Source organism: Marmota marmota, unplaced genomic scaffold (assembly GCF_001458135.2).
Source record: "Marmota marmota marmota unplaced genomic scaffold, marMar, whole genome shotgun sequence".
NCBI lineage: Eukaryota > Metazoa > Chordata > Mammalia > Rodentia > Sciuridae > Marmota > Marmota marmota.
In genome coordinates, this window is record NW_025999842.1 from 47,712,859 (window position 1) to 47,727,177 (window position 14,319).

Sequence of the window (14,319 nt, forward strand, 5' to 3'; positions counted from 1 at the left end):
ATATATATATATATATATATATATATATATATATATATATATATATATATATATATATATATATATACATATACATATATCTTGCATTCTTCCTGAAATACCTCCTGGCCTAGATAGAGCATAGTCATGATTTCATTTTATTCATGATTTAAACTTTAGTGGCTTATTTTCATTTCCATGATTAAGTTTCTTCTCCTTCCCTAAGTAGGAGAAACAAGTTGGAGCACTATAAACTCTTTTTATGGTAGTAGATAATCCTATCCCAAGAAAGACAAAACCCAAAACAGAATTTAAAAAATTACAAATATAATTTTTCTTACCTAACTTCTAGTTGATAAATGTATATGCATGCAGATTAACTGCTCATAAACATTTGATTTTAGGAAATGTCTTCATGCTTTGCTGAATTTCTGAAACCTTGTAGATTGATCACCCATGAGTAGTTCATGAGTATGAAAAAAATACCCTGAATTTGGAGTGGGGTTATGACTCAATAGTAGAGTGCTTGCCTAGCATGCATGAGGCACTGGGTTTGATCCTCAGCACCAGATAAAAATAAAAATAAAGATATTATTTTTATAATCTAAGGCTAAACAATAAATATTTTAAAATACCTTGAATTTAACAAATAATGTGTTCATTAGTTTGTGTTTATTTATTAGTAAATTTAGCATTTATTCTATCAGTTCACATTCAACATATTTGACTGAATATCAGGACTAGGAAGCAACACTGCAAATACAAATAAAGCAATTGAATAATGCAGTTTTTGAATCCTAAGCTTTGTTAAAATTGTAAAATGATGTCCAAAACAAAAGATTTCCAATGCTGAAGTCTGATGATTTGTCCCCTGTATTAAGATTAATAAATCAGCACATATTGTTGTTCAGTTCTGAATCATAGGCTGCAGAAGGCAGTAGCATCATGGAATTCTTATCAATTTTCCAAATTCCCTGCTCTTTTTTTCTTTTTTCATTTTACAGTGAACATCGAGCATGTAATGAAGAACACGCCACTATAAGTACCCTTCTGAAATGGAAATGTAATAGCATCATTTGAATAAAGGTACAGTCAATCTCAATGTCTTTGCCTTGAGGGAGACAAGATAGATATATAAAATTTGTGAAAAAAACTGTAATTTCAAAAATCACATATTAACAAATCGACTCATCGTCACCAGCATCTTGTTTAAAAAAAAAAAAAAAAACAAATAAAAAACTTCAGCAAACAGGCTAACTTTTCTCTGCTCTATACAAAGCAAAAATCAGAGACCATCTTGGTCTCTCGGATTTTCCCAAATAGCCAAGAGGATCAATTCTGCCTTTGCACCTTCGAGAAAGTGTTAGAATACCTGATGCTGGATATGGAGGAATTCTAATCAACCAGCTGGATGAAGGTTTCCAGAATCAGGGGAGCCAAGAGGGAAAATGCCAAAAACCCCAAGTATCTTTGCTCCTCAAAGTTAAACAAAATGCTGAGAAAGGGACATAACCTCGATGTTCAGCCCAGGTGGATGCTGAGGGGACACCTCAGATGGGACATTCTCTGGAGATTGGGGAAAAGGCATGTTGAATGCAGGAACTCAGAGATGAGAGATGAGATTTTCTGTGCCCTTTACACACACACACACACACACACACACACACACACACTCCAACTCCACCATCAAGTTTGGCTGTTCTGCAGGAACATACAAGGACCCCAACATGAGAGTTGTTTCATACCACATGGACCATCCTGTTCTACTACATCCTACCCCAGAGTGGAAAATCTCTGAGGCTGTAGCTCTCACTGGCTGCCGTTGACAGTCTAGACAAGCCCTCTCCAGCATCGCCTGCCTGGAGGGAGGGCACTGGGTCCTGGGGAAGGGGTGCAAAGAGAACTGGCAATGTGGAGATAATAGCAATGCCACAGCGCTGTCACACACACCCTCTAAGCCAACAAACAAGCAGGGACTTCAGAGCCTCTTCCAATATGTCCCAAGACATTGTGAAATTATACAAGGCATACTCTTGGATGAGGAGAAAAACTAAAAAGAAAAAAAAAATTCCCCTGTTTTCCAGGTGTGGGTGATGAGCTGATCATTGCCACAGTGGCATGGTTTGGGAGCTGCGCTGTGGGTCCACTTCTCCTCTGGTAGAACTGCTTGCCTCCTGTGTCCTCCACAGCTGAAGAGGAGGTTTGGGGTTACACCAAGCTTCTTTCACAGACCCAGCCTTCCCATGGGGTCTTCCCAGGAAGAAATGGAAGCAAATTCATTCCCCTCTTCTTCCTGCTGGGGCCTTGTGTCAGACACACCCAGGGAGAGGCTGAGAAGGGGGAAATTTAGTAGATACTTGAGTTCTTCGGCATTGGGACACTGCCTTTTCCCGAGCAGAGCCCAGCACACCTTCCCAAGAAGAGTAACAGGTGCACAGCTGAAGGGGTACCCGGCTCAGAGGGTGAGCCCCCTGATGGGGCATTTTACCAGGTTCAGGGTGGAATTGTAAGGGCTGAAGAGAGGGAAGCTGGGACTAAACACAGCCAGTGCTGATCAGAGTAGAGCAAGGAGAGGGCACAGCTCATTTTTCTGTCTCTTTATAACCTAGCATGAAATCATGAGTGTTTCTCAGGCTGCGTGTATGTGACCGTGTGTGTGTGTGCGGGTGTGCATACATGTGCACATTAACCGCACTAGTCAGAGGGGCAGGACAGCGAGGGATGAAAGACAATGCTCAGGGCTGATAAAATAAATCAGTCTTCTGCCTTCCTCCAGTGACCAAATGAACAAATGCATTCCAAAAAATATTATTAAAACTCACAGCCCCAAGACATTATAGGTTTGTGTTGGTGAAAGTAATTACAGAACTCATTCTATGGTGTTATTGAAAATGCCTTCAGCGTCGTATCGACATGGCAAGAACAGCTATCAGTGAAAACAAAAGCAGGTTTCTTTAACTTACTTTGGTCATGAGTCTTCCTTCCTTTGTTAAATCACAGGATTTTGCCCAGGATGGTCAATACAGTAAAGGAGATAAATAGTCTGCGTCATCTCTCTATTCAGGACCTGTGTGAGATAGGCACACAGACTGATGGAACAAATGAACAGTTGCTGTTGCGCAGAGAATGCCTCCAGATGCTAATTTAGCTGAGTAGATGATAAGTTAGCTCAGTACCATAATCACCTAGGAAGCTTTAAAACTACAGGTGGCGGGGCATGGTGGTGCCCATCTGTAATCCCAATGGCTCAGGAGGCTGAGGCAGAAGGATAGCAAGTTCAAAGCCAACCTCAGCAACTTAGTGAGACCCTGTCTCAAAATATAAATAGATAAAAAGGGGCTGGGATGTCGCTCAGTGGTTAGGCACCCCTGAGTTCAATCCCTGGTATCAAAATAATAAATAAAAGAAATTAAATAATAAAATCAAAGTGCGGGTGCCCATTCTCCACTCCAGATATCCTGGTTCAATTCCTCTGCCCAGGACACCAGTCATTCAAGTTATTTCAATCTGAGTTCTTGTATTCATCAGCCATTCAATAGGTACTTATCAAGAATGTATTATAAGTCAAAGCTCTCGGCATACAGCAGTGAATAAAGCAAAAGTAGTAATTTTGACCTTTGTGGATTTTACATATAAGAAGGGAACACACAAAGAATCAGGTGAATCAGGATAGCATGTTAGAAAGTAATAAGGGCTACAGGTGGAAGAAATTAAGCAGGAGAGTAAAAGAGGAAGTTTAAGAGGAGGAAGATTTTCAATACAGTAGCTAGGAAAGTGACATTTAGAAAATGTCAAAGAATTTAGAAAGTAAGCCAAGCAGAAACCTGAGGAAAATGCATTCTAGGGAGCTGAAACAGCTTGTGCAAAGGTACTGGGGTATGAGTGTGGCCAAACTCTATTCCAGGAACACAGGAAGCAGAGTGGGCTGAAGAGAATGAGGTGGAAGTGAAGACGGAGAGATAATAATGGACTCCCTAAATCGATGTCTATCAGGAGGATTTGAGCAGAATAATGATCCAACTTGACTTTTACAGTATTAGTCTGTCTACTCTGATGAAAACAGACTGAAAGAGTTCAAGGGGAAGCCAAAGAGACCCCTTGAAAATCCATTGATGTAATAAAGGTCCCTTGGACTTGGAATGGTCTGCACAGAGGTGGTGGGACTCAGATTCTGGATGTGTTCTTCAAGAAGAGCCAAAAGGATTTCCTGATGGATTTGATGTGAGGGCATGAGAGAAAGAGAGACTTCACCCCCAGCCATGGGCATAAATGATGTCTCCCAAACAGGATGAGAACGACTAGGGAAGAGGAAGCCTGTAGCAGGGAGAAATATTAAGAAACCAGTTTCGGACATGTTGCCTTTGTTCAAGTGCCGAACAGGTAGTGGGAATAGAGTTCAGGCACCAGGGTGTGCTGGAAATACACATTTGGCTTCATCACCCTAAGGCAGTATTCAAAGCCAGTGGCATCTCCAAGGAACTGAGTTGGCTACAGGGGAGAAGCCTCTGCCAGCCGAGGGCCCTCTCCCCTCACCTCTGTGTCCGCCATGGTGCAAGGGCAACCGACCTGCTATCAAGGTATTAATGCCATCCTCCTGCGCTGGCGACCCAGTCCCTTCTAAAGGCCTGGCCTCCTGTGACCGCCATCCTGGGGTTGGGGTTACAACCTGTGAATCTGAAATGAGCCCCTTTGCACAGGGGCTCAGGGCAAGTCAAAGTCAGGCTGCAGAGCCTCCTGTTTCCCAAGCCAGGTCTCCTTGCACCCCACACCTTTCCCAGCTCTGCTGCTTCTTTTCATTTGCCCTGCACCTCTTGGGCAGGCCCGTTGCTGTCCTGAGAACCCCTAATTGGGGTCCCTGCTATGACACACGGCCTTTAGCAACCAGATGCCTGTGCCAGAGTGAAACCCCGAGTCTGACTTGAGCCCCCAGCAGCAAAGATCAAAGACCCTGGTGGAGGCAGACAGAACACGGGTGCCTCATCTGTCTTGATAAGCTCCGAACGAAACCTGTCAGGAATTCTCAAGGAAATGAAGAGCAAGTTTCCGCCCTTGATGGGTGCTTGTTACTTCTGCTTACATCGCCAGGAGCTGTTTATCTGTACCAATTAGGAGATTGACGCCAACAAATCCAACCAGGGAAAAGAGCCACCAGGATGCGCAGAGACGGGCAGAAGATGCTAAGCCTGCCCCACTGCTCTCACATAGATGGCACGATTGCTTGGAGTTTACAGGAGTGGGAGGCAGGAGCCTGCAAGGAGTTGTGCCTAGGGAGGGTAAGTCAGAGGGAGGGCTGGCTACAGTAGATAGTGTAGAGGTTTTTTTTTACTGTATGCCAAATCTGGGAGTAAGTAGGGAGAGAGCACTTTACCATATGAGAATCCTCATATCTCATATGAGAATAATTAATATTTTATGGCATTTACTAGATGCCAGACACTGGACTTTATAATGATTTATCACATTCGGATTATCTTATCTACTTAATTTAAGGCACATTTACTGAGTAAATATATGTGTATGCATATACAGAGCATTAATATGTATGTTAAATTTTATTGTTATTGCCATTGTTTAAAAAAAAAAAACTGAAAGTTTAAGTAGCTTACCCAAGATGACACAGCTGGTGAGCAGCACAGCCAGTTCTAAAGTTCATGGTATTAATTTATTATGCTATAAGTTTCTGATACTTCTAATCTTGGCACACAATAAAAGAACTTTCAAAATGGCTCTGATGCCCTATTTATCCTAACTCTGTGGGATCCTCACATCATACAGCACTCCAAACTTTTTCTCCTGACCGTGTTACAGAGTCTTTCTTTTCTAATAGAAAAAAAAATAACTGAATGTATTTTGGCATACAACATGATGTTTTAAAACATGAAATTGCTAAACCAAGCTAATTAACAAATCTATCTCTTCAGCTTCTTATCATTTTTGTGGGGAGGATATTTCAAACTTACTCTTAATAATTTTGAAACCTACAACACATAATTTTCAACCATAGTCACCATTCTGCACAATGGTCTCCATCTTGTCTAAATGAAACTTTGCATCCTTTGAGAGGCATCCTCCACTCTCCCCTTACCCTCCCTCTGATAGTCCAATAGTCTCCATTCTGTGCTCTACTTTTATGAGTTTTTTTTGTTTGTTTGTTTGTTTGTATTTTAATATTGCAAACACAAGTAAGACCATGCAGTGTTAGTTGTTCTGGATCTGGTTCATTTCACCTAGAATGATGTCCTCCAAGGTCATCCACGGGTATGGTCTGGGTCTGGAATGTTCCCCCAAATGTCCATGTGTTAAAGGCTACCAGGGTGACCTATTGGAAGACAGTGGGACCTTGAGGAGATGGGGCCTCATGGAAGGTCCTTAGGTCATTGGGGCTGTGCCCTTGAAGGGAATTATGGGACCCTACTCTCTCCTTTCTTCTCTCTTTAGTTTCCCGGCCATGAAGTGAGCAGTTTGCTCTACCACATGCTCCCTGACATTGCCATTTCACACACCAAGGGCCAAAGCTGTGGGCATGCCATTCATGGACTGAAGCTCCAAAACTGTGAGCCAAAATAAACACCTTCTTTTTTATAAGTTAACTATCTCAACTATTTTGTTAGAGTCACAGAAAGCTTAGAATTCACTCCTAAGCCTAAATAAAATAATATTCCATAGTGTATATAGATCTGTGTGTGTATATACACCACATTTTCTTTATCCATTTATTCATTGATAAACATAAGTTGATTTTCTATCTATGAATAATGCTGCAGAGAACATGGAGTGCAGTGTCTCTGATGAGCTGATTTCATTTCCTTTGGATATGTATCCAGTAGTGGGATTGCTAAATCATGTGATAGTTCTAATATTAAATTTTGAAGAAACTCCAGACTGCTTTCAATAATGGCTGTACTAATTTACCTTCCACTCCACAGCACACAAGGGTTCTCTTTTCCTTACCTCTTTACCAACACTTCTGTGCTTTTGTATTTTAGATAGTGGCCATCCTGACAGCCACGAGATGACACCTCATTGTGGTTTTAATCTGCATTTCCCTGATGATTAGTGATGTCAAGTATGTGTTCACATACCCATTAGCCATTCATACGTCTCCTTTTAAGAAATGTCTTCCCAGGTTCTGTGCTCATTTTTTAATCAGGTTGTTTTCTTGCTATTGCTACATAGTAGATGTATCAAGGTTATAAATTGCTTTGGAATATTTACCAGAGCAATACTACACTGGGTTCTGCATCCTAACAAGTTATTATATGACACTTAGGAAGTAAAAAAGTGACTTCATGTGCTGAGTGGCAAGCAAGAGGTGAGCCATTTAATCCACCACCTCTCGCCTTCAGGCAAGTAAAGATGAATAGCCCAAGAATTCACAGATAGGCAAAATCCTCCAAGATCTGTATAGAAAATTTATCTATGCGACTGGTGTGTCCTCCCTAAATGATTGGCAGATTCCACTAAAGATTCTCAGTGACCAGGATGTTTAAGCAGGTGGCTACTTCCCACCGGTGTCACCTGAACATACTAGTTGGTGACAAGCAGCCCTTCACCTCCCTAATGTGAACTTATCTCTTAGTGCCTTTTCTCCTTTCAAAGTCATTCATGTTAAAGTGAAAATATTTTTATTTGAACTAATATTCATCTCTTTCTTTTAAGTACTTTACATTGAATGTTATTTTTAAGACTTTATAGGTATAACATACCTAATGAAAGCAGACACAAATAAAGCATGCAAGAACTTTCCAAATAAGCAAATGATGATACACCGTCCAACAGTTGTAAATCACGTAGAAAAGCCTACGATTTTAGAATCGCTGTTGGGTGAGATTTTACGTTTCGTGCAAGAAAGTTTGGAATGGAAACATTATCTTTCCACGGGTGCCGTGAAGCAGCTGCTCGTGTGTAGAGAAGGCGATTTAGAAGAGTGATGAGAAGCTTTAATTAAAGCCCGTCTGCTGTTTCACTGTTTCTGACTATTAAACACAGTTTGCGTTATTAACATCATACTTGGAAATGTAATTGCTTCAAGTTCTGTTTGCTGGGCTGCAAGCCTGCTGCTTCTCCACATTGTCTTCTTTTTATCCTTTTCCATGCGCCTCAACTCAGCTTACAAAGGAAAAAAAGTTCAATACTTCATATAGTCATCTGTACAGGATTAAGGCATACTATATTATCTGTGGATTAAAAAAAAATAAGTAAAAGTGTTTAAAAAGGAAAGAAGTTCAAATTCACAAACCAGTAAGGATATCGACAGTTGTTGAATAAATGAGGACATTCTGATATCCCTGTAATTGATTAACAACCTGAGGGAAACTAAGGTGGAGGCTCACCTTGCCCCACGCTCAACTGTGAGGGAACAGCTAGACATGAGCCATGGTTCAGGGGTTTAAGAAAATACTGCTCGGGGAAAGCCCATTCATCCACAGCCCTGCCTCAGTAGCACCACTGGGTATGATAAGAGGGTTTTGGGACCTCTGCCTCATCTCAGCTTCATAAACTATTTCTCTTAAAACAGGAGGAAGATAGATAAATTAGGGGATAAGAACCCAAGGACAAGGATATGTTTGCTAAAAATGGTGTGCCTGCTAAAACATCTTAAGCAAAACCCTACACAACCAACACAGACCAGAGAGAGTCCCAGACCCAGGAAAGCACAGTGATTGAGACTGGAGCCCACCAACCAAAAATTCTGAAAAACCATTTCCAATTAGGACCTGTCAGCCAGGCCAAGATGAACAAGAGTTGTCCCTGGGTTGTTAGCTACTGTGGTGTGTCAATCCAGAACCCATGGGTGATATTTGGACAGGACCTTGTAACAATCTCCCTCTTACCCCAATAAGATCTACTCTCTCCCTTGAGGGTGCTTCCGCTGACTTCTTTCTCTTCTAACAAACTTTACTATGCTTTTGCTAAGTCACCCGTCTTTCTTGAAATCCTCTCATGCAAGAGGCCAAGAGCCAAGAACACAACACATCTCTGAGAAGATTGTAAGTCTAATCTTATCTCTATTATCATTTCTACATTTCAGATGGAGCAGGGCCACATGTCCCAGAGCGAGCTCTGAAGAGTTCACATCTGAATAAGTAAGTTCTCAGGAAAATAAAATGGATGTGTTGATGAAAGAACTCTAGTCAGTGCCTTCCTTTGCCACCCTCCCATGGAGGAAATAATGTACATTAGGAAGTTTAATGCTCTGAGATGTCCTGGTGGGGACTTGGGGGTTTGTCTTAGTTTTTAAGATCAGCTTAATAATTAACTTTGTATTTCCATATTTTTTGACCATAGAAAATGTCTTCTGCCTCTCAACCAAGATCATTCCACAGAACCAGTATCTTCACTGAAGACACAGGGAAATGATAGAAAAGGTTAAATGAAAAAATAACTATAAAAACTAGAAAAATATAAAAGTTATTGAATATTTTATCTAAGATTTCTAAAAGATAAAACCAAACAAACCACAAAGAAAAAGACTACCCATGTTTGACTACGTAAAAACTAACATTTCCTACATCCTAAGACTTTATAAACAAAAGCAGATGCTTCACTGGGCATGAATATCTGTAAAATGTTGACAAAGGATCAATATCCCAATTCAGAAAGAATATTAAAGATTAATAAAGTACATACACAAGAAAAATGAAAAGAGGGCATCAACCCAAATTCACAGAACCAGAAATAAGAAGTAGCCAAAAAATACAAGTTCAATAAACCAACATTCAACAAATGCAAACTAAATAAAAAGATGCAATTATTCTTTACCAAATTGGTAAATGCTTTATAAAATATTATTCTTTGTATACAAATGCAGAGACAAGAACCACTCTGCCCTCCCCACATAGACAGCTTTTTCTGAATGGTCATATCTTGCAAGAGTTCAATCTCTGGGATTTTATTTAAATAGATTTATATAGATGCTGGTCATCATGGTATTTATTGTGAGGGAAATATATAAAATTCTAAACTTTCTATAGGAAAGTTATTAAGTAAAATAGTGTGACTAATATGACAGAAAGTGCTCGTGCTTCCATGAAAAAAAATGTTTTCCATATAATCATACGAAAAGAAATACCCAGAATATAACATTTAGTGTGAAAAGCAGAGTGGCCCTTATTATATCTCAGCTGTATTTCTATATTGTGTGTGTATATACATACAGAAGAAAAGACTGAAAGCAAATATGTCAACACAAATAACACTACCCTCTGTCATGGTACCTGGGTGGTAGCCAATGTGCTGGTGGTCAGAAGAATTCTGCAAGACCAAGAGAATCACAGAAGAAGATATGCAGCAAGGACATGGCAAAGACATCTGCCCACAGACTTAGATGTCTGGGCTTATGTGAGCTTCTAAGTTCTTTGTCTTTGGTAGACATTTTGCTAGGAGTGGTTTATGCTAAACGAGGGGTGATTGACAGATTCCTGTGTCTTGCCCAGGATGCCTACTGTGCATGTATCAAATGCTCCTTCCTGGGTTTTACATCAGATGCATGAGATGCAAGTAATATGTATGAGGTTTTAAGTAGAGGACTCTCGCGTCTAGATCAATATAGGTCAAACTTGGGGATGTCTGTGCATGCTCCTCAGGATGGTCAGTAGTCTTTTTGAAATACAGGATCTTGCATTTACACTTTGGAGAAGTTAGCTACTCCAAGAACAGCAATGGGGCAGGAGGAAAGCCCCATATCAATTCTACTGATGGAGGTGGGGTGAGGCCTGTACAAGGGTCCCTAACCTATCCTGCCTCACTCTCTGTGTGGCTGGTGGTTTTTCTAAATTCTTTTCAATAAAAATAAAGAATGGTTAGTGCTGCCAAATGAAGAGTTGACTTCACCTTTATTAATTATCTAAGAATTTCTTATAAGTAGCACACTTTCAACAACGAACAGATGTTAGTTTTGGATATGGTTTTAAATATTTTTTTAACTTTTTAACTCTACTTATATTCTTAACTAACGTCTTTTCTTGTATTTTAGACAAAGATTAATGATCAGCACATACATATAATACCACAAATGCAGACTAATTAATACTGATTAACTATTAGATGTTGCTGTGGCTGGTTTTTTTAGGAAAATATTTGAAACAGAAAAATAGACAGGACAACTTCTAATCAATGTCTTTTTTGAAGAGTAGTGTGAAAATTTTCTAGACTTTGCTTTTCTTGGACATAAAAAAGAAAGATAAGACTTGCTTCATAGAATAGTCTCAAGACGAGCTTCAAAACATTGCAGTACCTGGGAACTGTAAATTCTGAGGAATTCTAAGAACCAATGTAGCTAGGTACTTCTGAAGAGCTTCAGGCCTCTGCACACATTATTTCCCTAAACCTCCCCCACTGCTCTGATTTAGAAGTTCATTCCTGAGTTTCAATAATCACATTTGTTACCAGCAAAACTGAAGCTATAGCAGAAGATATTAGAACCATGTACTATTAGATTCATTAGAACCATGTACTAAGATTAGGCTCATCCTCATTTTCAAGTACAAATTCATATTCATATTTCATCATTGCATTCCTAGAATAAATTTTTTAAAAGATGGAAATAAGAAATCTTTCAGGCCTTTCAGATAGCACATAATATAACTCCATTGTTTACCACCTACTTTCCTCACTCACTACCTAACCTTGAAATTAAATGACAGTCACGTTGTACTTGTTCTTCTTTTTACAACCAAGTCATTTTTGGAATGATGACTTTTTTAGTTTTATTCTACTATTATAATGCAAGTTCATCCCACTTTTAATTTAGAGCATATCAACAGATGAAACAAAGAATCATTATTTACATTACAAAAGGATCCTTCTAGTTATCAAAGGATTCATTGCAAAGATTCCTTTAAAAGCTAGCTCCTCTCTTACAATTAAAATATTTCAGTTTAGAACAATTTTGTCGGCCTGTAGCTTTTCAGTACTGAAAGTGCCTATCTCATTACAAAAACAGAACTTTCCAGAGCAAATAGCCACTCAGCTATGCCCCAATAAATCAGGGAAAGAGAAAAAAAGAGGCTGAGCCAAGGAGAAACATGGAAAAGAATAAGCAGGAAGGACAGAATAAGTATAAAAACTAAAAATTGTTGATTCTCAAATATCTGGTGGGATAGCAAAGTAAAGCAACGCCATGGCTTTTTACATTACACACGCACATATACATAACTATTCCCCTACATAAAGGCTTTTGAGGTCAGGGCCTCTGTCTAGTTATTAGTCCTTACCTAGTAACAAACCTCAAACACAAAGATCTTAATAAATATTTCTTGGATGAGAGAATTAATAACTGACACAAAACAACACATTTGACTAAATTCCACTGAATGTGTGTGATAATAACAGTGGCTGCCCCTTTGCAAGTTGTCTTTGGCCCAGTCATCTTTCCTTCCCTTTCCTTTGCCCAGAATTCTAAAGAAATGTCACACTTAATCTGGGCACGGTGGGGCACTCCTATAATCCCAGTGGCTCTGGAGGCTGAGACAGGAGGATTGGGAGTTCAAAGTCAATCTCCGCAAAAAGCGAGGTGCTAAACAACTCAGTGTAGACCCTGTCTCCAAATAAAATACAAAAACTAGGGCTGGGGATATGACTCAGTGGTCAAGTGCCCTTGAGTTCAATCCCTGGTACCCTCCCCCTCTAAAAAAGAAATGTCACACTTAGGCGATTAAAATGTTAATCGCTAAATAATCTTTCTTTAAATTTACAGAACCCAGAATGTCTGGAGATCTTCAGATAACATCAGAATGTGAATTACCCCTTTTTGTTCTTTAGTTCTATAATCAACTAACATACAGTTTAAACCCTTGTGAGTTTGGACTTGCAGAAAAGTTACATGTTTATCTAAAGGGGTATAGGAAATAGCCCCAGGAGATCAAGGTTGCTTGCAATGTTCCAGCCAGGGAATAAGAAGGAGGCATGCTCTGAATGGCAAAGAACACCGACTAGCACATAGTCTTCCTATCCTTTGCCCCCATCACCTCTATCTCTTCCCTATTAAAAGCCTTTTCACATACCTGAGCACACTAAGATAACCTGTGGGGAAGATGAAACTTTCTCCCACATCATCTTAAGATGTTGGTCCTTGAATTAAGCTCATTTCCTTTCCACCAATTCTCACCTCCTGAGTATTGGCTTTTGAGTGGTGAGCGGATGGACTTGGATTTGATTGCATGGACCTCTTGTTTTGGTACCCCTACTAAATGGTTAGAGATAAGGAATGTCACAGGAATTAATATCTATCTTTGTCCAATCCCTAATACAAATAAAACTAAACAAAAAAATCACTACTATTTATAAGGTGATTATTAATTATCTCTTTTGGCAAAGCAAACTTATATTCACTAGTAGTAAGGATGAATCTAGTTAGTGTCTATGACTACAAAGTAATCTTAGGAATTAGACTCCATTCAAATCATCCAAATCTCCTGATCAAAGGTCAGCTTTTAGTCATATCCTGACTCCCTCCCAGTCCCACTACCAGTCTCAGACTAGGACCAAAAACCTTTTCTCCAAAGGAGAGTTCCACCAGCTAATCTGTCCTTTCTCCCTAAAGAGAGATTTTACCCTAGCAGTGTAATCTATGACTCTGTTCCAAAATTTGCTAACATGCTTCTCAGAGATGCAAAAAAATATAATGAGCAGTAATAGATTCCCAGTTCAATAACCTTTTCAAGACAATCTGTTCAAGTTAATACAGAGAACCCTCAGAAAGAGATAAAAATAAACATATATTCTCATATCCAAAGATCATTGTCCTATTCTGTAAGCCCAAAAGCTGATTTCAATACGTATTGTGACTTCTACATCTTCCGTTGATGTAGCCAAATCTCCATTATTTTTGGTTATAGAAGACAGGAAATAAGTGTATAGTTAAAATTCACAGACAGTCCTAACCCAAAATTTTGGCAAGTGGTTACCATCTTCTTGCCCACAAATCCCGAACCAGAACAGTCCAGCCAGAAGCCAAATTACAGAGCTGCATAACTTCAATGTTGACTTATTTTTACTCTTCCAACAAGCCTGCCAACCTCCCATTTTCTCCTGCCATTCACTCTGCCACCACATCCGTTTCCAGCTTAGGCACTTATTAGGCAAAGCAGCAAAATCCCTTTTCAGGAGAAAAGGGACTGAAAATTGTTATCCAGGAAAGAGAACATTGTCCTTGTCCTTTATTTAGTTCTCTCTAGCACTGAGCTTCCTGAATCCATTGAGATGTCCCATATATGCATCATTGGTAATAGTACAAATAAGTCAACAAGCCCAAAAGCCCAAAAGCCCAGAACCCACTTGTGATTGGCAGCCTCCAAGACAGCCTCCAATAATTTCCACAAATACCTTCCCAATAACCAG

At 39.6% G+C, this 14,319-nt stretch overlaps 1 long non-coding RNA gene across 1 annotated transcript in view; it reads right to left on the bottom strand.

Moving 5' to 3' along the window:
• Positions 1-7,587: 7,587 nt before the first annotated feature.
• Positions 7,588-14,319, bottom strand: part of LOC107155298 — a 65,436-nt gene continuing 58,704 nt past the window's right edge. The window contains exon 2 of the long non-coding RNA XR_007345672.1: positions 7,588-8,156. This is a non-coding gene — a long non-coding RNA (uncharacterized LOC107155298). The remainder of the gene's footprint in view (positions 8,157-14,319) is intronic.